Here is a 21,329-nt window from a genome sequence, read left to right on the forward strand (position 1 = left end):
CTGAACCCGGAACCATGTGGTTGGTTAGCAAGCTACTTACCACACAGCCACTCCTGTGTGTGTATGTATGTTATCATTTTGTTTTATTTCTAGATTTCTTGCCAGTGGGAGAAAGATTCAGTTTCTAACCCAGATCCAAGGCTCCTTCATTGGAATTTTAAATAAAAAAAACCAAAAGAGTATTTGTACCTGTTTGTATGTGTGCAGTATTTGGTGTCAGTGCGTGAGCAAATTTGTGTGTTTTTTTTTATATATATTTTCTCATTCATATACTTGCATGTCAAGACATGTGCAAATCATCATCATCATCATCCTTTAACATCCGTTTTCCATGCTAGCATGGGTTGGACGGTTCGACAGGGTCTGCGAAGCCAGGAGGCTGCACCAGGCCCCAGTCTGATCTGGCAGTGTTTCTACAGCTGGATGCCCTTCCTAATGCCAACCACTCCGTGAGTGTAGTGGGTGCATATATAATTAGAAACTGTATGTATGTATGTTGCCTATGCTTCAAACCATGCAGATGTGCAGCAGGACTGAATAGTCATCTGAGAGGTCATGGATGGAAAGTTAGAAATGCTGTTGATAATGAGAATGCAAAAGGAGATGATAATCAATTGTGAAAATGGAGCATTCACCATGCATGTATGTCATTATTCAGTTTTATTTCAAGATTTCTTGTCAAGAGAGAAAGAGCCAGTTTCTAACCTAGATCCAAGAATTTGGAATTTCAACAACATCAACAGGATATTTTTGTATGTATGTATGTATGTATGTACACATGCATATTTGTATGTTTTGCTTTATGTATATATTTTCACGCATCATCATTATCATCATCATCATCATCATCACCATCACCATCATCATCATCGTTTAATGTCCGCTTTCCATGCTAGCATGGGTTGGACGATTTGACTGAGGACTGGCGAACCAGATGGCTGCACCAAGCTCCAATCTTGATTTAATATATATATATATATATATAAAATATATTTGGCAGAGTTTCTACAGCTGGATGCCCTTCCTAACGCCAACCACTCCGAGAGTGTAGTGGGTGCTTTTACGTGCCACCGGCATGAGGGCCAGTCAGGCGGTACTGGCCACAATCACGGAAAATCGTGTTTTTTTTTATAGTTGAATATCTAGACATGCTTATATATACTTAAATAGTAAACTTTTGATAAACTATGTATCTATGTAGGTGGGTATGTGTGTGCATGTGTGTCTATGTGTGTATATGTATGTATTTATGTACAGGTACACATACTTATGTTAGATATACCTACATCTTATGTGTGGGGTGGTATGTGTGTGTATGTGTGTATAGCTATACAAATACACACATATATGAGATGTACATACATTTTATGTGTGTGTATGTGTAAAGTGGAATAACAGCTTTTCATTCAAAAATGTTAAATTTAAGACATGATAGTATGATAGGGATATCCCATAATCCTGTTTCACTAAGGACATGACACCGTCCCTTGTTACCTGTTATTTGTAAAGCTGGGTGGCAAGCAAGCAGAGAAAGCATGGTTGTGAGGTTCTTTTAATTCTGTCCTGCTGAGAGTTTGTTTATTCAACTCTCTAATGTTGGTGTCATGAGAAATTGCTACAAGTTCACTCTGTAAAGCGGTTGGCAACTGAAAGGACATCCAGCTGTTGAAACCAAGACAGAACGGCATGCATGAGACAAGACTATGACAGCAGTAGCTCCCAATAAGGAAGGACTCAGACTGCTATGGCCCGTCCAACTCATGTTACCATGAAAAGTGGACCTAAAAATGATGATGATGATGATGGTGGTGATGATTGTGTTCATGTTTGATCTGTTTGATGAAAGGTTTTTTTTTCAAATTACCTCATTAGTCCAATAATAATACATTCACAGTCTCATCATCAGAATGAAGTGATGCTAATAAAAAAGCATGCTATTTGCCTGCTTTGAAGTAATTTGCAAAGCATCATGGGAATATTGTTATAATTTATAAAATCATCAACAACAGATTTAAAAGTTCTTAGAATGGTAAGTTCTTGTTGATTTTAATGATTTATTTTTCACGTGATGTGTCTGTACGGTGATTTTGGTTTGTATTTTACTCTTCATAAAGCTTCCATAGTTATTTTTCTCATTTTTATATAATTTATATAAAACTGCAGTGCTACCATCTACTGTTTTTCTATTAACTCTATTTTGTTAAATGTATTGAATTGTGATTGGTCCTTGTTGTAAATGCTTGGTCAACCAAAGAGAAAGTGTGTCCAGTGTAACAGTTCAAGTCACAAAGCTTGCAATCTTCATGTTTACACTGAAATTTGTATATTTCATTAGTTGTCTGAATTATATTCTGTGGTTTGCAACTTTATGGTTTCATGCCAAGCAAATCTTTCATTCTGTGTTATTGTAATATATTCTGATTAAGCTATGAATTAGTGGTTAGGTGTGGTACATGTTGTACATTGTTTTATGAGTATTTTTGATGATGATGATCATCATCATCATCGTTTAGCGTCTGCTTTCCATGCTGGCATGGGTTGGACGGTGTAACTGGGGTCTGGGAAGCCAGAAGGCTGCACCAGGCCCAGTCTGATCTGGCAATGTTTCTACGGCTGGATGCCCTTCCTAACACCAACCACTCCATGAGTGTAGTGAGTGCTTTTTATGTGCCACCGGCACAGGTGCCAGATGAGGCTGGCAAACGGCCACGATCGGATGGTGCTTTTTATGTGCCACTGGCACGGAAGCCAGTCGGGGCGGCGCTGGCAACGGCCATGTTTGGATGGTTCTCTTATGTGCCACCGGCACTGGTATCACAGCTACAATTTCCATTCATGTTGATCGATTTTGATTTTTGATTAAAATGTTAGCAATGATATATTCATCTATTTTATAACATTGTCTTGGCTTAACAGCCCTTAACATTTGTTTTTACTGTTTTGTTCCCATTGTTCTGTCTTTTACTGTTTTTACTTTTTTATTGTTTTTACTGTTTTGTTCTCACAGTCCTGTTCTTGTTACCACTTTTACCCTCCGCAAATACCCAAATTTTATTTAATTTGCTTTTCAGGAAGGACTGTTTCAATGAAATCACATCTTGTCCTTACCTTCGAAATGTGGAGTAATTGAAACAAGGACAACTGAAGAAGGGGAATATTCTTTATGTTGTATGTCTTGTACTCTGTTTTTTTTCATTGCATGAAAAATAAGTTTGTTTTTATGCTTTTGTTTTTATGTTTTCGTTTCTCATTGTGTTCCACATTTTTTGATGTCCTGTACCCATATATGCATGTGTGTGTATATATATATATACACACACACACACATACATATATATACATATGTGTGTGTATGTATGTGTGTGCATGCATGTGTGTGAGTGTGTGTGTGTGTGTGCGCATATCATTATCATCATCTTGACCACTTAGTATTTTTCCATGCTTGCATGGACCAGAAGGAATTTGTTGAGGGAGACTTTCTATAACCCAATGCCCTTTCTGTCATTAACTCTCATGCCTTTCTAAACGAGGTTATATCTCCACATGGCCAGACATTTCCCACAAAAGACTGGAGGCAAACAATTTCATGTGTATGACAGTGATGCTCGTCTACAACCATCGCATGATGTCAAAACAAGAGCAAACATGAACGCATACACACATGTACATATATAAGTACCTTCTCTCTACTAATATTCATTCAAATATATGGAAAATAAAAAAAAACAAATAAATGTCTTTGTATGTATGAAGCGTGTGTGTGTGTGTGCCAGTGTGTGTATGTGCGTGAGGCGAGCTGGCAGAAACGTTAGCACACTGGGCAAAATGCTTTGTGGTATTTCGTTTGCCGTTACGTTCTGAGTTCAAATTCTGCCGAGGTCGACTTTGCCTTTCATCCTTTCGAGGTCGATAAATTAAGTACCAGTTACACACTGGGGTCGATATAATCGACTTAATCCGTTTGTCTGTCCTTGTTTGTCCCCTCTATGTTTAGCCCCTTGTGGGCAATAAAGAAATAAGTATGCGTGTGTGTGGGGGGGATTGGTGTTTGAGGGTGTATGTATGACTGTGTATATGTTCGTACTTGTGTTTGCATGTCTGTATGTGTGCTTATATGTGAGCTTGCACATATAGACTTATGTACACTTGTATATACATTTTATGTACTAGTAAATCTCAAACAAATAAGAAAGAGTAGATAAAGAGAAAGGAAGAGAGAAAGAGAAAGAAAAAGACAAAATGTGTGTATGTCAGCAAGTGTGTGTGTATGTGTGTGTGTGTGTGTGTGTGTGTGTGTGTGTGCATACACGCATGCATGCGTGTTCACTTGTATGGTGTAGAGACAAATGAAATGAGAAGCTGGGATGATTTAATATTGCAGCTGGCATGTCAGATGTCATAGGTACATGATCAGCTGCCAAGAAAAGCAGTGTAGGTGGATTGTGATCGAGGAAAGACACAGAATGACTTGCTATTGAGTGGAATATAACCTTATATATATGCTATTAATTGTAATGTTTTTTATAGAGCAATGGTAATGTCCAAATTCATGTAATTAGAGATGCGTGTGTGTGTGTACATGTGTATATTTGTATGTGTGTGTGTGTGTGTGCACACTTACACACGAATATGCACATACTTATACACATGCATATACATATCAATTATATAGGTTATAGCCTATATTTGTGTGTGTGTGTATGTATGTGTGTGTGTGTGTGTGTGTGTGTGTGTGTGTGTGTGGTGTGTGTGTGTGTGTGGGATCTGAAGATGTTGCATTTCATGAACGAAATGACAAAGATCTGTGTCGGTTGATGACATGCAGTGCAGGAGGAGACCTGACCACCCATGCAAGCAAAGCCAGCAAATGTTAAAATTGATATAGTGATGGAGACTTGGAAAGCATAAAACACACACACACGCACACACACGCACACACACACACACACACACACATCTTCAGTCAACTTCTATCTTGGATATCTCCTCTCATCTCTCTATCACTCTCTCCTCTTTTCCTTTCCTTTCACTGTACAATACTACTGGTATAACTGAAGATGGAAATGCGTTTCTCCTATTCTCTGTATCATTCCAGTGTAACTCAACCTCCTCATCTCTCCACATTTAACCTCTTCCATCCTTGCACTTCTCATCCTTCACAAGGCATCAGAACTAAAAGAGTGCATCAGATCTACATGTACATTGTACATACAGATTTATCATTAACCTTCTTATACTTTCAGTCAACACTCCCTCATCCTCAGGCCACTTATTGACAACCATTATTTTACTCTTAACCATTTATCCACCTTTATTACTATTAATCAGTATTTTAACCCATCTACCTTCTTTCTCTAATTACACTATTCCTGCCATTACACTTCTATTCCCTTTCATTCACCAATCTATTATAGTTCTTCTCGGCCATTACTTTTTCCTCTATTCACCTCCCTAGCTATGTAGGTAGGTTTGAATATGCAGATCATGGAATATGCACATCATGCAAGAATTCTGTAATCTTACATGGTACAAAGCAATCCTACTGCTAGCATTGGTGTCACTGTAAAATCCACCGGGACACTCTGTAACATGATTGCTGCATGTATGGAGACATGGGTATCAAGAGAAACCTTTTTGTCTTGCCAAGGATATGAGAACCTCTTTAGTGTTGGTGCCAAGATAAAACACACCTAGTATCTTCTGTGAAGTGGTTCATAACAGACAGGGCATCCAGCCATAGGAATGAAACCGAAAATAAAATTTAGAAGCAACATATGGCTTCTGACTTGTCTAGGAATGGCAGTTACTTTAAATAAAAACTGATTTGGACTGTGACAATCTATTCAATCAATGCTAGCATGGAAAGTGGGTGTAAAACAATCCACTTTGATGTCAATATATGTGATAACAGATGGGTGTATGAATGGCAATGAACTCAAGAAGCTACGCAATATGGTCTTGAATCAAATAATTTCTTTCACTCACTTGCTATAATATATTGTCAATATATTTGATATTTCAGTGGAAAATATCCTGGATGTAATACAAGCAAAATTACTGGATTTTATGTATTATTGTGATTTTGCTGTTACTTAAGGTTGTCACATCACCAGAGTAACCTTTGTATAGCAAACTTTCATGAAGGTAGAATCCTTAAACAAATTTTTCTTTCATGCTTGTATACTATAATGTTAATAGCATACAACTTCCTTTTCTAGTGCTGACAGAAAATCTTGCCGAAATCTCCTTACTTCCAACAGCTGTGATTTTGTTTCCTTCTTTTATTCCTTCCCATCAACTCTCTTTGATGGCATCCATCATTGTTTCAAGTAAATACACGTACATGCTCACATACACAAGCAATTAAGGCACATACATATATGTGTGTATGTGTTGACATATGTGTATATAAATATGCATTATATGTATTTGTGTGCATGTGAGAGCACATGTCTGTGTGAACAAATGCATGCACGTTTGTGTGAGTATGATAAGACACATAATAATGCTTGATGTTTTCCATAACAAATATGACAATAGCCCATTAATAATTGCCATAGCAATATCAAATGACAATCATATCATACAGTAGTGAGTGGAAGGTTCTAAGAAATTACTCTGACTTCACTATAGAATTGCAAACATTATGGCAATTAAGTATTGTGTCAATCATCCCATTTCCAACTGGCACAAATGGAACAACATACAACCACTTTTGTAAAGACTTTGACAGATTACATTTAAGAAGAGATAAAGACATGTTCCAGATAATAGCAATAATACTAAAACTGATATATATATATATATAATTAGGGCATTCTTACACAGCACATATTCCTTTATTTCTTATTTCATACTTTTACTTGTTTGTCATACATTCATGCATGCATACATACATACATACATACATACATACATACATACATACATAGATGCATACATACATGCATACATACATGCATACATACATATATACATACATACATACATACATACGTGCATGCATACATACATACATACATATGTACATACGTACATACATACATGCATGCATACATACATACATACATGCATGCATGCATACATACATACATACATTCATACACACACACAAACACACACACACACATACATACATACATACATACATATATAAATATGTACATATATACATACATGTGTGCATATACGCGTGCACACACACACAAGCATGTATCTTAAATCACAGTGATACCTATTTATCAGCTAATAATTAATAGAGATGATCTTATTATCATATTATATTAAATAAGGCAGTGAGCTGGCAAAATTGTTAGCGTGCCAAGTGAAATGCTTAACAATATTTCATCCGTCTTTATGTTCTGAGTTCAAATTCCGACCTTGTCGACTTTACCTTTCATCCTTTCAGGGTCAATAAAATAAGTATCAGTGAAACCCTGTGGTCAATGTAATTAACTAGTCTATACTAGAAAGGAAAATTTCCCAGAAAATTTCAGGCCTTGTGCCTGCAGTAGAAAGGATTATTATATTATATTAGTTTCAATATTAATTTAAATAAAGAAGTATTATTACTGTTATTAATGATAATAATAAGGTGGCTAGCAAGTTTACACTTTGACAGGCAAAATATAAGCTAAATTTAGATTCAGTAGGATATTTGAATACCACTTACTATAATCAGAGCCATTGCTTGAAAACCATGAGTAATTCTTTATTAAGATACATACAGGCAATGCAATGAACATATTATATTAATGATTTCTTATATATAATGAATTTAATAGATATGACAATAATCAATTCTATCATAAGCACAAAACCATAAACCCTGCAAGAGTAAACAATGGATTATATTAATCCCAGTACTTTATTTCAACAACCCAGGGAGGATGAAAAATAAAGTTGACTGTAGTAGTACTTGAACTCAGAACATAAAGAGAACTAAATGCAGCAAGGTATTTTATCTGGTGCTTTATCAATTTTGCCGAAATAATAATCCTTTCTCTTTTGTCTGTCTTTACATTCTGTGTTCAAATTCCACCGAGGTCGACTTTGCCTTTCATCCTTTCAGGGTTGATAAATTAAGTACCAGTTGCATACTGGGTCAATCTAATTGACTTGCCCTCCCTCCCCAAAATTTCAGGCTTTGTGCCTAGAGTAGAAAAGAATAATAATCATTCATTAAGGCTGCAAGCTGGCAGAAATGTTAGCATGCTTGGCAAAATGCGTAACGGTATTTCATCTGTCCTTATGTTCTGAGTTCTAATTCTGCTGAGGTCGACTTTGCCTTTCATCCTTTTGGAGTCGATAAATTAAGTATCAGTTGCATACTGGGTCAATCTAATTGACTGGACCCCTCCCAAAAAGTTTCGGGCCTTGTGCCTAGGGTAGAAAAGAATAATAATCCTTTCTAGTATAGACACAAGGCCTGAAATTTTGGGGGAGGGAAGTAGTCAACTGAATTGGCCCCAGTGTTTCACTGGTACTTAATTTATTGACCCTGAAAAGATGAAGGGCGAAGTCAACTTCAGCGGAATCAACTCAAAGTGTGGCAGCAGACAAAATGCTGCTAAGCATTTTGCCTGGTGTGCTAATGATTCTGCCAGCTTGCTGCCTCATTCTACCATAATAATAATAATAATAATAATAATAATAATAATAATAATAATAATAATAATATAATAATATAATAATAATTTCTTTATTGCCCACAAAGGGTTAAACATAAAGGGTACAAACAAGGACAGACAAACGGATTAAGTCAATTATATCGACCCCAGTGCGTAACTGGTACTTATTTAATCAACCCCAAAAGGATGAAAGGCAAAGTCGACCATGGCGGAATTTGAACTCAGAACGTAACAGCTGAAGAAATACCGCTAAGCATTTCGTCCAGTGTGCTAACGATTCTGCCAGCTCATAATAATAATTCTAATAAAGATTTCAAACTTGGTTGTAAGCTATAAATTTTTTTTAGTCCCAAAGTGGAATCAGGTGATTTAACCCCTTAACATTAAAAAAAAAATCACATTCAGCTAAAATAATCTACCTGCTTTATCTTCAAAGTGACCAGATTTAGCTTCTCACACTTACCTTACAATATTATTCTAATCATAAACTATCATGTCATTAAAATATCAAAGCTACAGGGCAATGCATAATTAATTGATACCTATATGAATAAATAAGCATTACATTTGACAGAGAAAGCTGAATGTTTAAGGGTTAATCAACCCCAACTATGAGACTGGTACACTATTTTATGAAACTCAGCCAGATGATTGATACTATTGACTTTGGTAGAACTTGAACTTAAAACATAATGGGAAATAATTACAGGTTTGTGAAGGCAAGAATTTTCAATAATGGTTATAAACATACATAGCACCAAAAAGAGAGAAGAAGAGAAAATGAATGAGTAGGAAAAGTGAAAAGTTGTTCTACACAAATAGTATAACATGCATCAGCTTGTTTTAGTGACATGACATTTAAAAAGACTGAAAGAAATTATCTAAAGAGACAACTACATGAACCAGGAGATAGTGATGAAAGATTACGATGACAAAGAAAAATGCAGACATTTGATGTTGAACAAGAGTAGAAGAAACTGAAAAAAATATATATATATAAAACAGTCAGGTAAAGAAATGATGTAGGTGTTGTTGATTGAACTCTTTGGAAATTTACAGTCCAAATACTGACACCTGATAATAAAATATTGAAATTGTTATTTTCTTTAAAGATTAAAAATGCACATATAAAGTAAGAATATTATGCTGGTCTATATTTGGAATTGGGATTTTTGAATACAGACTTTAAAATCTTTCTCATTGAAAAGAGACAGTACCTGAATTATGAATAGCAGAATAGCAAAACTATTTAATATTTCATTTATAGTTGTGTGTGTGTGTGTGTGTGTGTGTGTGCATTTATTTATTTGTTATATTTGTATGTCTGTTTGTATTGTTTATTCTTTTATTCTTTTATTTGCTTCAGTCATTTTGACTGTGGCCACGCTGGAGCACCACCTTTAGTTGAACAAATAGACTCCAGGACTTATTCTTTGTAAGCCTAGTACTTATTCTATCGGTCTCTTTTGCCAAGTCACTAAGTTACGGGGATGTAAGCACACCGACATCGGTCGTCAAGCGATGGTGAGGGGACAAACACAGATATACAAACACACACACACACATATGTGATGGGCTTCTTTCAGTTTCCATCTACCAAATCCATTCACAAGGGTTTGTTTGGCCCGAGGCTATAGCAGAAGACACTTCGCTGCCTTCAACATGTCCACATAATGGAAACAAACCAATTATTAAAAGAAATACTCTATTCACAGCTGGTTAGCAATACAAGGAGCCAGAGTAGATCCTAATAGAGATGCAAAGATATGCTTAAACACAACATGAGGAGATGAAATTTTGATATCACAAGTGGACCATGGCAGCTTAGGACAGAAAGCTATATGACTATAAAGTGGGATAGTCATCAATGACATCAACAAACAGCAAGTGAGAAAATAGAAACATTGCCAGATAAGACTGGAGCCTGGTGCAGCCTTCTGGCTTCCCAGATCCCCGGTCGAACTGTCCAACCCATGTTAGCATGGAGAACGGACATTAAACGATGATGATGATGATGATGATGATGATCACTGTATTACTGATTTAACCAGATTATTGGGTGTTGTACATTGCTGCTCACAATGTGCTTCCTCACCTTGTTTCCACCTCATGGGCTACGCAAGCAGGCAGGCAAACATTCCCCTGGATAAGACACCAGTCCATTGCAGGGCTACTCATAGCTGGGTGGATGGGAGCAACATGAAATAAAGTGTTTTGCTTAAGAACACAATACACAACTGGTCTATGAATTGAAACCATGATTGCAAGATATTGAGTGCAACATCCTAACTAATAGGCCACACACCTTCACACACACACACACACACAAAAACACACATTATTTGGGTCAAGTCTGTCCCTTGCTACTCTGAGTTTCACCTGTGGATGCACAGGATTTTCAGGCCAGTTATGACTCTATGCATGCATTTATATATATATGGGCCTCACGGAGGCAAGGTGGCTGAGTTCCTTTCGAGTGTTAGGCTTCACAGAAGCAATGACCAAGACTTTTGGCATTATGTCATGCTTGAGAAGACCCATCAAGCTGTGCAAAATCACAGTTGTAACAAACACCGGTGTCACACAAATTGGCACCTGTGCTGGTGGCACGTAAAGACACCCTGGTGTCATGCAAATGGCACCCAATTGGTGGCATGTAAAAGTACTCATTACAGTCTTGGTGTGGTTGGCATTAGGAAGGGCATCCAGCTGTAGGGCATCATGCCACATCAGACTGGAGTCTGGTGTAGCCTTCCAGTGTTAAATGATGATGATGATGATAATGACGATAATTAATGTACATAACTCTACAATTATTTATTTGAAAGTTATTAATTTAGATGAAAGGCAATGTTGGCCTCAGTAGGGTTTGAGCTTAGTACATGAGGAACCAGAAGGGGTAAGGATAAATTTTGGATGAAATTGGCAGAGCAGAAGAAATATTCAATGGGGATGAAAATAGTACACACACACACACACACACACACATACACACACACACACACACACAGATAGATAGTTAGATAGATAGATAGATAGATAGATAGATAGATAGATAGATAGATAGATAGATAGATAGATAGATAGATAGATAGATAGATAGATAGATAGATAGATAGATAGATATTATAATAATAAAGAAAAATCTTGGAGTAGTTTTAGAAATAAATAGGCCAGATATGTAACTACAAGTGCTGAAGGGTAAATCTTGATCTATTGATAGGAAAGTAAATAAGGAATTAAAACTTTGATAACGTATTAAAGAATCAATTAAAAAATGATTAGATGAGGTTAGAAGATATATTAATGGTAAAAATAAAGATAGATCAAATGTGATGATACTGAGGATTTTAACATAAATATAATTGATGGGGAGGATATAATATGTAAAATGTAATTAGGTGAAATATAATTAAATAAAATAGGATAATTGATTATAGTTCAATGGGCAAGAATACAGAATAGCATAATAGAATATAGTATTAATTGAATGGTTATTATTATGAAGATAAAAACAAAATGAGTTAAGTAAAGAAAAGAAGAATGTATTTTAAAGAATGGTTGAGAAGGAGCCAGCATTATGTCTACCTTTAATGTTTCTTCTTACTTCATCTAATTGTTTTTATTGATCTTTTAAACACTTTATTGGAGTCTTAATTCATTATTTTTCTTATGAATAGGTCAAGATAGACTTCATATAACACATCAGCACTTTTAATGATCTAGCTAATACTTTTCACAAACTAGAATTAAACTTTACTCTATCTTTATTATAACACCTCTGTTGATACTCAATTTGTTTCACACATTGTACTGTGGCCATGCTGGGATATTGCCTTAAAGAGTTTTTGTCAAACAAATTGAATCCCAATTTAACCTTTTAACATTCAGATTACTCTGTCAAATGTAATGATTATTTATTCGCATTTTTCTCATAGGTCTGAGATTTCAATGATATGATTGTGTATTTTACACTGACATTGTAGGGTAGGTGTGAAAGGCAGGATCTGGTCAGGGAGAGTATTTTGGCTGGATATGACTGGTTTAAATGCTAAAGGGTTAAGTTTGATATTTATTCTACTGGTCTCTATTGCTAAACCACTAAATTATGGGGACTTCATCCTGCGTTAGTTGTCATAAGGTAGGGAGAAAACACAAACACAAACACACACACACACATGTATATGTCTGTGTGTATGTGTGTGTGTGTGTATATTCATATGATATATATATATACATAAATGTATTATATTACATATTTTTATATATGTATATATGCTTATGCATTCATATATATATAAATATGTAATATGTATGAATGTATGTGTATATGTATATATGTGTATATATATATATGTGTATATATATGTATGTGTATATATATGTGTATATATATAGATATATGTATGTATATATAAGTATATGTATATATTATATGTATATATATGTTCATCTGTGCATATATATGTGTATGTGTACATATATGTGTGTGTATACACACACACACGCACACACACACACACACACACATTGCATATTCCTCTCGGATTTCCTCCTTCCTCGTATCAATGATGACTGAAATATGATGTTTTGTTGAAATGCAACCAGCTACACTCCCAATCAATGCATTATATAAAGATATATAGACATTTGAATACGGCAATATTTATTTTTAGTTTTCCTCTGACCGACTTTGAATCACTACTACCATTACATACAACTGGATTAGGATTAATAAATACAATTATTCTTTCAATTTTTTGTTATTCTGTTTTTTTTTGTTTTGTTTTGTTTGTTTGTTTGTAATGACACCACAGTTATTACTACCGCTCTTGCTACTACTACCACTCTACTATTGTTATAACTGCCGCTGCTGCTACTATTTATTATTACTACTACTACTACAACTACTATTACTGCAAATACTACTTATGATAAACCTTTCTACTATAGGCGCAGGAGTGGCTGTGTGGTAAGTAGCTTGTTTACCAGCCACATGGTTCCGGGTTCAGTCCCACTGCGTGGCACCTTGGGCAAGTGTCTTCTACTATAGCCTCGGGCCGACCAAAGCCTTGTGAGTGGATTTGGTAGACGGAAACTGAAAGAAGCCCGTCGTATATACATGTATATATATGCGAGTGTGTGTTTGTGTGTCTGTGTTTGCCCCCTAGCATTGCTTGACAACCGATGCTGGTGTGTTTATGTCCCTGTTACTTAACAGTTCGTCAAAAGAGCCCAATAGAATAAGTACTGGGCTTACAAAAGAATAAGTCCCGGGGTCGAGTTGCTCGATTAAAGGCGGTGCTCCAGCATGGCTGCAGTCAAATGACTGAAACAAGTAAAAGAGTAAAAGAGTAAAGAGTATAGGCAAATGGCCTGAAATTTTGATGGGGAGGAGGCTTGGTATAATTGACTACTTCAACCCCAGTTCTCAACTGGCATTTATTTCCTTCATTCTAAAGTGATGAAAGGTAAAGTTGACATTGGTGGAATTGGAACTCTCAACATAAAGACAGACGAAATGCTGCTAAGCATTTTGTCTAGCATATTAAAGAGTCTGCCTGCTCACTAAATCTCTCTATATATATAAAGCTGAAGTTGTCTGTATATGGCAGGTTTGGTAACCTTCAACTAACACTATCTCCTCCGAGACCCTGCGGCGCAAGTTGACCAAAATTGAGAGTATGATAGAAGGCTTATTCTTCCTTCCATAGAAGAAAAAATTCAAATCAGACCATGTTAACACCAAAAATTATTTACATTAAAAAGGTGCTTTTTTTCTATGAAAATCCCTATTTTTTACGATTTTTTGACTGCTGTGTCACCATTTTTCGGAGTATTTCAACCAGAAAAATGTTCACTTTAAGAGAATAACAAGCTACATAATGCAAAATTTTTACTTTTTAGAAATTCCAATTCTAAAGTGTTGAAACAAACCCGAGCAGCGCTGGGCAATACTGCTAGTAATAATAAAAATAATCCTTTCTACTATAAACACAAGGCCTGAAATTTTTGGGGAGGGGCCTGGTGGATTATATCGCTCCCAGTACTCAACTGGTACTCATTTTATTGACCCTGAAAATAAGTAGCACAAATGTACTAGGGTTGATTCCATTAACTAAATTGTCTTTTCTCTAAAATGGTCCTTATACACAGTGAAAGTAAATCATTATTTACTTATTCATTCTTTGACTAAGAACTGGATTTAGCAAATAAGTACTTAAAGTACTTGTAAGTGGAGGGTTAATGGAATGATCTAACTCTGCTAAGAATAACCTTGTGTACTGATTTCAACTGAAACAATCTTCATCGTAAAATTTAAATAAATAAAAAGTAAAGCTGTACTGAACTATTTCTTTCAATAATGTTGAAAGAGACAGCACAATAATTGTCTAATAATTAAATGAAACAGCTCCTTTAATGAACACTATGTTATTCCAACTAACCAAATGCCGTTTATTTTCAGTGCTTGTCTTATGTGTCTTATAACTAAGAGAAAGAAGAGAAAAGCAAGAATTTTTATGACATGTTTTCAAAGACATTCATGAAACTTGTGAATAAATAATGGTAGAGAGAAGGTGGCACCAGTTGTCTGCTTAGATACACAAAATATGCAGTGGTATATAATGTGAAACTTAATACAGCAAAAAAAAAATAAATAAACAGAATAAAAGTAATTTAAAAAATAAGAAAAACATTTGTGAAACAAAGAATTCTCACTACAACATAGCTTTCTTATATACATACATATACTTATGAGCACATACACACACACACACACGTACACATACATACACACACACGTGCATCTCAGTGATATAATAATACATTTACTCTACTTGACATATTCAATATTCATAACTTTCTTTGACTACTACTTGCAGACACAATACATATGTATATGTGTATATGTGTGTGTTTGTGAATATATATTATGTCAGCCTTTGAATTTTCCTATCCAAAGGTTTTTTAACCCAATATTTACATGTTTTAATTTATAGTGTTATCTACTTTGAAATACACTATTAGAAACATTATTTTCATATATATGTATATATATATATTTTTTATTTTATCTAGTTTCAGCTCACAACTGTGGCCATGCTGGGGCACCGCCATATATATATATATATATATATATATATATGTATATATATATATATATATATATATATATCATAATCATCATCATTTAACATCTGTTGTCCATGCTGGATGTTGTGACCAGGGCTGGCAAGCTGGTAGGCTGCACCAAACTCCAGTCTGATTTGGCATGGTTTCTGAGAGTGTAATGGGTGCTTTTACGTGCCACCAGCACAGGTGCCATTTGCCTGACACCAATTTTTCTATAACTGCGATTTTACTTGTCTTGATGAGTCTTATTCTCAAGCATGACATAATGCTAAAGGTCTTGTTCATTGCCTCCATGATGCACAACATTCAAAAGGAGCTCAGCCACTTTGCCTCTGTGAGCCCCAATGCTTGAAAGGTGCTTTTTATGTGCCACTGGCACAGGTGCCAGTTACATGACACCACCATCAACCACAATTACAACTTCACTTGGCTTGAGGGGTCTTCTCAAGCACACCATATCGTCAAAGGTCTTGGTCACTAGTCATTACCTCTTTGAGGACCAAAGTTCAAAGATCATGCTTCACCACCTTGTCCCATGTCTTCCTTGGTCTACCTCTACCACAGGTTCCCACCACAGTTAGAGATCAACACTTCTTTACACAGCTGTCATTGTCCATATGCATCACATGACCATACCAGTGCAATTGTCATGGTTTCTGACTTACTTTAGCAAATAAAATAATTTGCTAGGCGAAGTCTTCGTCAACAGGTACACCAAATTAAGCATATAAACACGAGGCCAATCCAGCATGTGCCTCTTGCTTATACATTTTAATTTTTTCAAATCCACCGCACAAGCGCAGTTTTTTTTTTTTGCAGCAAAAAGATGCCGGCAATTTCTTCGAACGAATCTTCCAGAAATCATTATACATAATTAATAATATCAGGGTAATAAATATTTTAGAAATTTTTACTAACACAGAAAGGACCTTTCATCAGTTGTCGGCTGTCTATCTACTCCTGGACGTCCTGTATTCATATATGTGTGTGTATATATGTTTATATATATACTTTATTATTATTATTATTATTATTATTATTATTATTATTATTATTATTATAATTATTATATATCGAGAGAGAGAAAGAGAGAGAGATAAAGTAGTGATGCTGATTATGAGTGTCAACAAGTGACCTGAGATAAAATACCCAGGGGAGCATTCTACATGTTAACAACCCTATTCATCGAAAGCGACCTCCCTTTTTCTAAAAACGTATATTATCTGAGGAAGTTACGGTTATTATTTCTTGTAGGTTGAGCGACTTCATATCTTCTCCCTCTGCGGGTATTTATAAAATGTTTCTCAGTGAGAGAGAAAGACAGTTTCTCATTACATTTGTTTCATCAGTGATTTCATATGGTGGGTTGTATCATATTACATCCGTCTTTTAAAAGTGGTTATTAATTGTTTCTCGTGAGGATTTAAGGTTGTATTGTAGTGACTGCATGAAAGTGTCTGAGATCCTATTTAATATGATTTAGTCTCAGGATAGATTTACGTTAATGTCTTCAGACACAATTAGAAGGAATAATTCGATTTTAAATATATGTGGAGTAGGCTATTATATTCTTTTACCGTTGTTACGTTCATGCCAATAGTTAATCTCAGACTGAATTGATCCATTTATTTTGATGTGTTAGCTGAATGCTTGTTCAAGTCCGTCATCTCTGTAAAGGCCCACACTAAGGCCCCTAAATATGTTTTCTTGTTTGTTGAGCACGAACAAAATTAGTACTTTATAAGATACGTGAATTAAGTTACCAAAGGTAATATCAAAATTGTTTCATCTTTATTCACACACATCTTTGGAAGGAGGAATCTTCTAGCATGCATGATGACATACAATCCGCTTGTGTGATATTTGCAAGGGATTTGGCAAAAATGCATTTACATATGTAAAATTATATCACGACAGTTATCAAGTGAACTTGTGATATCAAGATCTAAAAAAATTAGAAAAAAAATTGCATTTCTCGTTTAGCCTCTGGTTAGCCTTACCGAGTAGACTTATTTATAATAATAGCACCCCATCTTTCTCCTGTATGCAGAGAACTCATGTACCTTATCCAATATGTCCTTTCTTTAAGACAGTTATGTGATTTAATGGAAATTTGACTTCTATTTCTAGCAGATAGAACGACTATATACAGATTCCCTTATTGGTTCGAAATGTTGTATCTCAAATCGCTTGGCTGGTTGTACTAAAATCGTTTTGCTCGAGGTTAACAGGTCTACATTTGGATAAGTTGTCGGAATTGTTATTTATGGTTCTTTAATGTAATGGAGACTGTTTTCTTTTTTAGTAATGTTGCTTAGTTCGTCTTCGTATAGCGTTTTGAAGCTCCCTTTCGTGCTTCCGCTTTGATTTCTTCGTTGTTTGTTTTTGTATGAAGATGTGATAGTATTGTGTAAGAAGGTGTAAGTATTTAAGCTTGCTTACACTGCATAAGCATTCTGTTTTGTCAGTAAACACGAGCTGCTCATGAACTTTGAAAAAGCCTCACGTGCTGCACGAGAAAAAACACCCGGCGGCACATGGGCCAATGTGGATGTCTAATAACATCAGGTACCATTTAAAATTTTCGGTCGTTGTCTGTTATTTTTTTTTACAAATTACCGATGAGTACATGGCCAATTAAGGGGAGTTGCCCAAAACCTTAGCGTGTGTGAGTATTTCTGGTTGTTACATACATAAACAACCAATAAGGGATCCACTGTGCAACTACCTGACTTGCTCGATTTGAATGCTAGAAATATCTCCTTGAAACCACGTTTTAAACAACGATCACACTGGATAATTTTGGTTTCAAATTTTGGCACAAGGTAGCGGTATGTGGATTAAGGCAGCGAGCTGGCAGAATCGTTAGCACGCCGGACGGAAACCTTAGCGGTATTTCGTCTGTCTTCACATTCGAGTCAAATTCCGCGCGAGGTCGACTTTGCCTTTCATCCTTTCGGGGTCGTTTAAATAAGTACCAGTTACGCACTGGGGTCGATATAATCGACTTAATCCGTTTGTCTGTCCTTGTTTGTCCTCTCTGCGTTTAGCCCCTTGTGGGTAGTACAGAAATAGGTATGTCCGATTAAATCGACTCCAATACTTAACGGGTACTCGCTTTATCGACTCCGAAGGGATGGCGGGCAAAATCGACCTCGGCGGAAAACAGGTTGCAGAATTCCTGAAAGAAATGTGTTAACGGTTTGAATGCCCTTTGATCACAAATTTGCTTGCTCAGAGTCGGCTTGAGGTTAAATGACAACTATTTAACGATACATCGTGGATTCTTCTGCCGTACACAAAAGATTAAGGTTGCGCAATTTTCTCTGAACAACCTCCACAGATGATTTGTTTATAGTGATAAAATGTTTGTACTGAACTCTAGCTCACTCCTTCCATTAAGTCGACACGTGTCACGCGTCAGATGTTGAAGTGATCGCAGAGCAACGTGAAATGAAATGTCTTGCTCAAGAACACACCAAACCTCCTGATGCGGAAATCGAAACCACGAGCTCTCGACCGTGAGTGCAACATTAACCGCTAGGCCACACGTCTTTATTATAATGATACATACATACATACATACATACATACATACATACATACATACATACAAAAATACATACATACATACATACATACTACATACATACATACATACAAATACATACATACATACATACATACATACATACATACATACATACATACATACATACATACATACATACATTAGATTAGATTAGATTACAATACATCAAACTCTATTCCTCACTCATGGTTGCTGAAGTCTCTACACTTGGCAAATGTACCTGCTACCTTATGATTGAGAGACTTTTAAAGATCTAGGCAACAATCCTCACGCATAACTGAGAGTGGAATGTTGATCTCTGCTCTGATGTTTTAAATATTCCACTGGGAATATTCTAAGGATATAATCTTTCTGTAATTCTGTTTATTTTGGCATTAAATTCATTATCGCTTCTATTACAAAAATCCAGAAGCTAAGGTCTGCAATGGCTAGAGATACCAGTGTAACCCGTAATTTGTTTGTGGACTAAAATTTATACTAAAAGTGTTTACAATGCCAACATACACTTAGCGGTTCGGCAAAAGAGACCGATAGAATAAGTACTGGGCTTACAAAAGGATAAGTCCCGGGGTCGAGTTGCTCGACTAAAGGCGGTGCTCCAGCATGGCCGCAGTCAAATGACTGAAACAAGTAAAAGAGTAAAAGAGTAAAGAGATACAGCTGGATTTAAAAGCAACTTTTTCAACTGACAAAAGATTGGGATTTTTTTCAAAACAAGTGTTCGTTTGTTAAACGTGGAAAATTACCAAACCCCTAAACTTGAAACCTGTGCACCAACGGTCTCATTATTTCTCCGGTTCCACTTAAAGAAAGCTACAAATACCTTGGTATTGATAAAAAATATATCACACGAAGTGTGCTGTTAATAAAGATAGATAGACCCGAGAATATTATACCCGATTTAGAAAAATACGGTGGTCGGAACTCTCCTCTGACAACAAGACAATAACTCATAATGCATTTTCAGTACCAGTTCTGACACCAACATTTGGAATGCTTGATTAGCTTGTAGAGGAAATACACTCCATAGATTTTAAAACCTACAAGATCCCGACGTCAGGTGGAAACTTCAACAGAAACAGAGATATTGACAGGCTCTGCATAAGAAAAGATGGATGGAATAAAGGCTTGAGATCAATGAAGACAACCTTCGAATGTCATATAACATCTCTCAAACGGTGCCTGCCAAACAATAGCTGCAAATATATGTATGAACCTTGTACTGAAAAGCGAAGAGAGCAACATTTTGCTTGTGAGCACTAGTTCCCTTACAATCTGAAAACAGCTGAACTAACATATCTCAATCACCTCATGAAAATTCGAATGTGAAACGCTCAGTACATCAAAAAAGGTTATGTATGTGTGTTTCCCGAAGACTTGAAAATGAGAGTAAATTCGGCATGAAGTGCAACCTTTCTTAGACTCGTGACCACTACATCACTTTACATTTCGCAGGCTATCGTCTGCAATCCAAGAGTAGGATGTTGCTGTAAAATGTTAAATAAGCAAAAAAGACAGTGAAGCCTTTGGAAACCCAAAATGCAATGGAAAATACAATTATGTGGCATTTCTGTTGAAGACACGTTATTAGCAGCTGCTCGACAATGCCATCAAGGTATAACTCCCAATGTGACACGAAATGGTCATTGGAACAATGACTAATGTCATCTGAAAAATAGACTGCCCAAGGATAAATATAGAGAACACATTCCAGCTACTTCGTACATACATAAGCATTGACATAAGGGATATTGGTGAAACATCCACATCAAAACTTCTACAAAGTGCAAACGCAACAGGCTAGATATCATTGCTTGGGATATTTAGAACAAGTATTTACCGTCATAGAGATAAACTGCGCTGTTGATGTAAATAACTGTTCTAAAATCAAAGATAAAGAAGAAAACTGCCGACAACTGCTTCGAAAATCCCAGGTTCTTCACCTACAGTACACGTTTCTGTCAATAATAGTT

The 21,329-nt window shown here is 35.9% G+C and overlaps 1 long non-coding RNA gene across 1 annotated transcript; it reads left to right on the forward strand.

Annotated features, from left to right (window-relative positions):
- The first annotated feature begins 432 nt into the window (after positions 1-432).
- LOC118761293 lies at positions 433-16,189 on the forward strand. Its single transcript, XR_004997271.1, has 3 exons — positions 433-449; positions 15,206-15,208; positions 15,916-16,189. It is a non-coding gene; the product is annotated as an uncharacterized LOC118761293 (long non-coding RNA).
- The last annotated feature ends 5,140 nt before the right edge of the window (positions 16,190-21,329 follow it).

Source organism: Octopus sinensis, linkage group LG1, assembly GCF_006345805.1.
Source record: "Octopus sinensis linkage group LG1, ASM634580v1, whole genome shotgun sequence".
NCBI classification, from domain to species: Eukaryota; Metazoa; Mollusca; class Cephalopoda; order Octopoda; family Octopodidae; genus Octopus; species Octopus sinensis.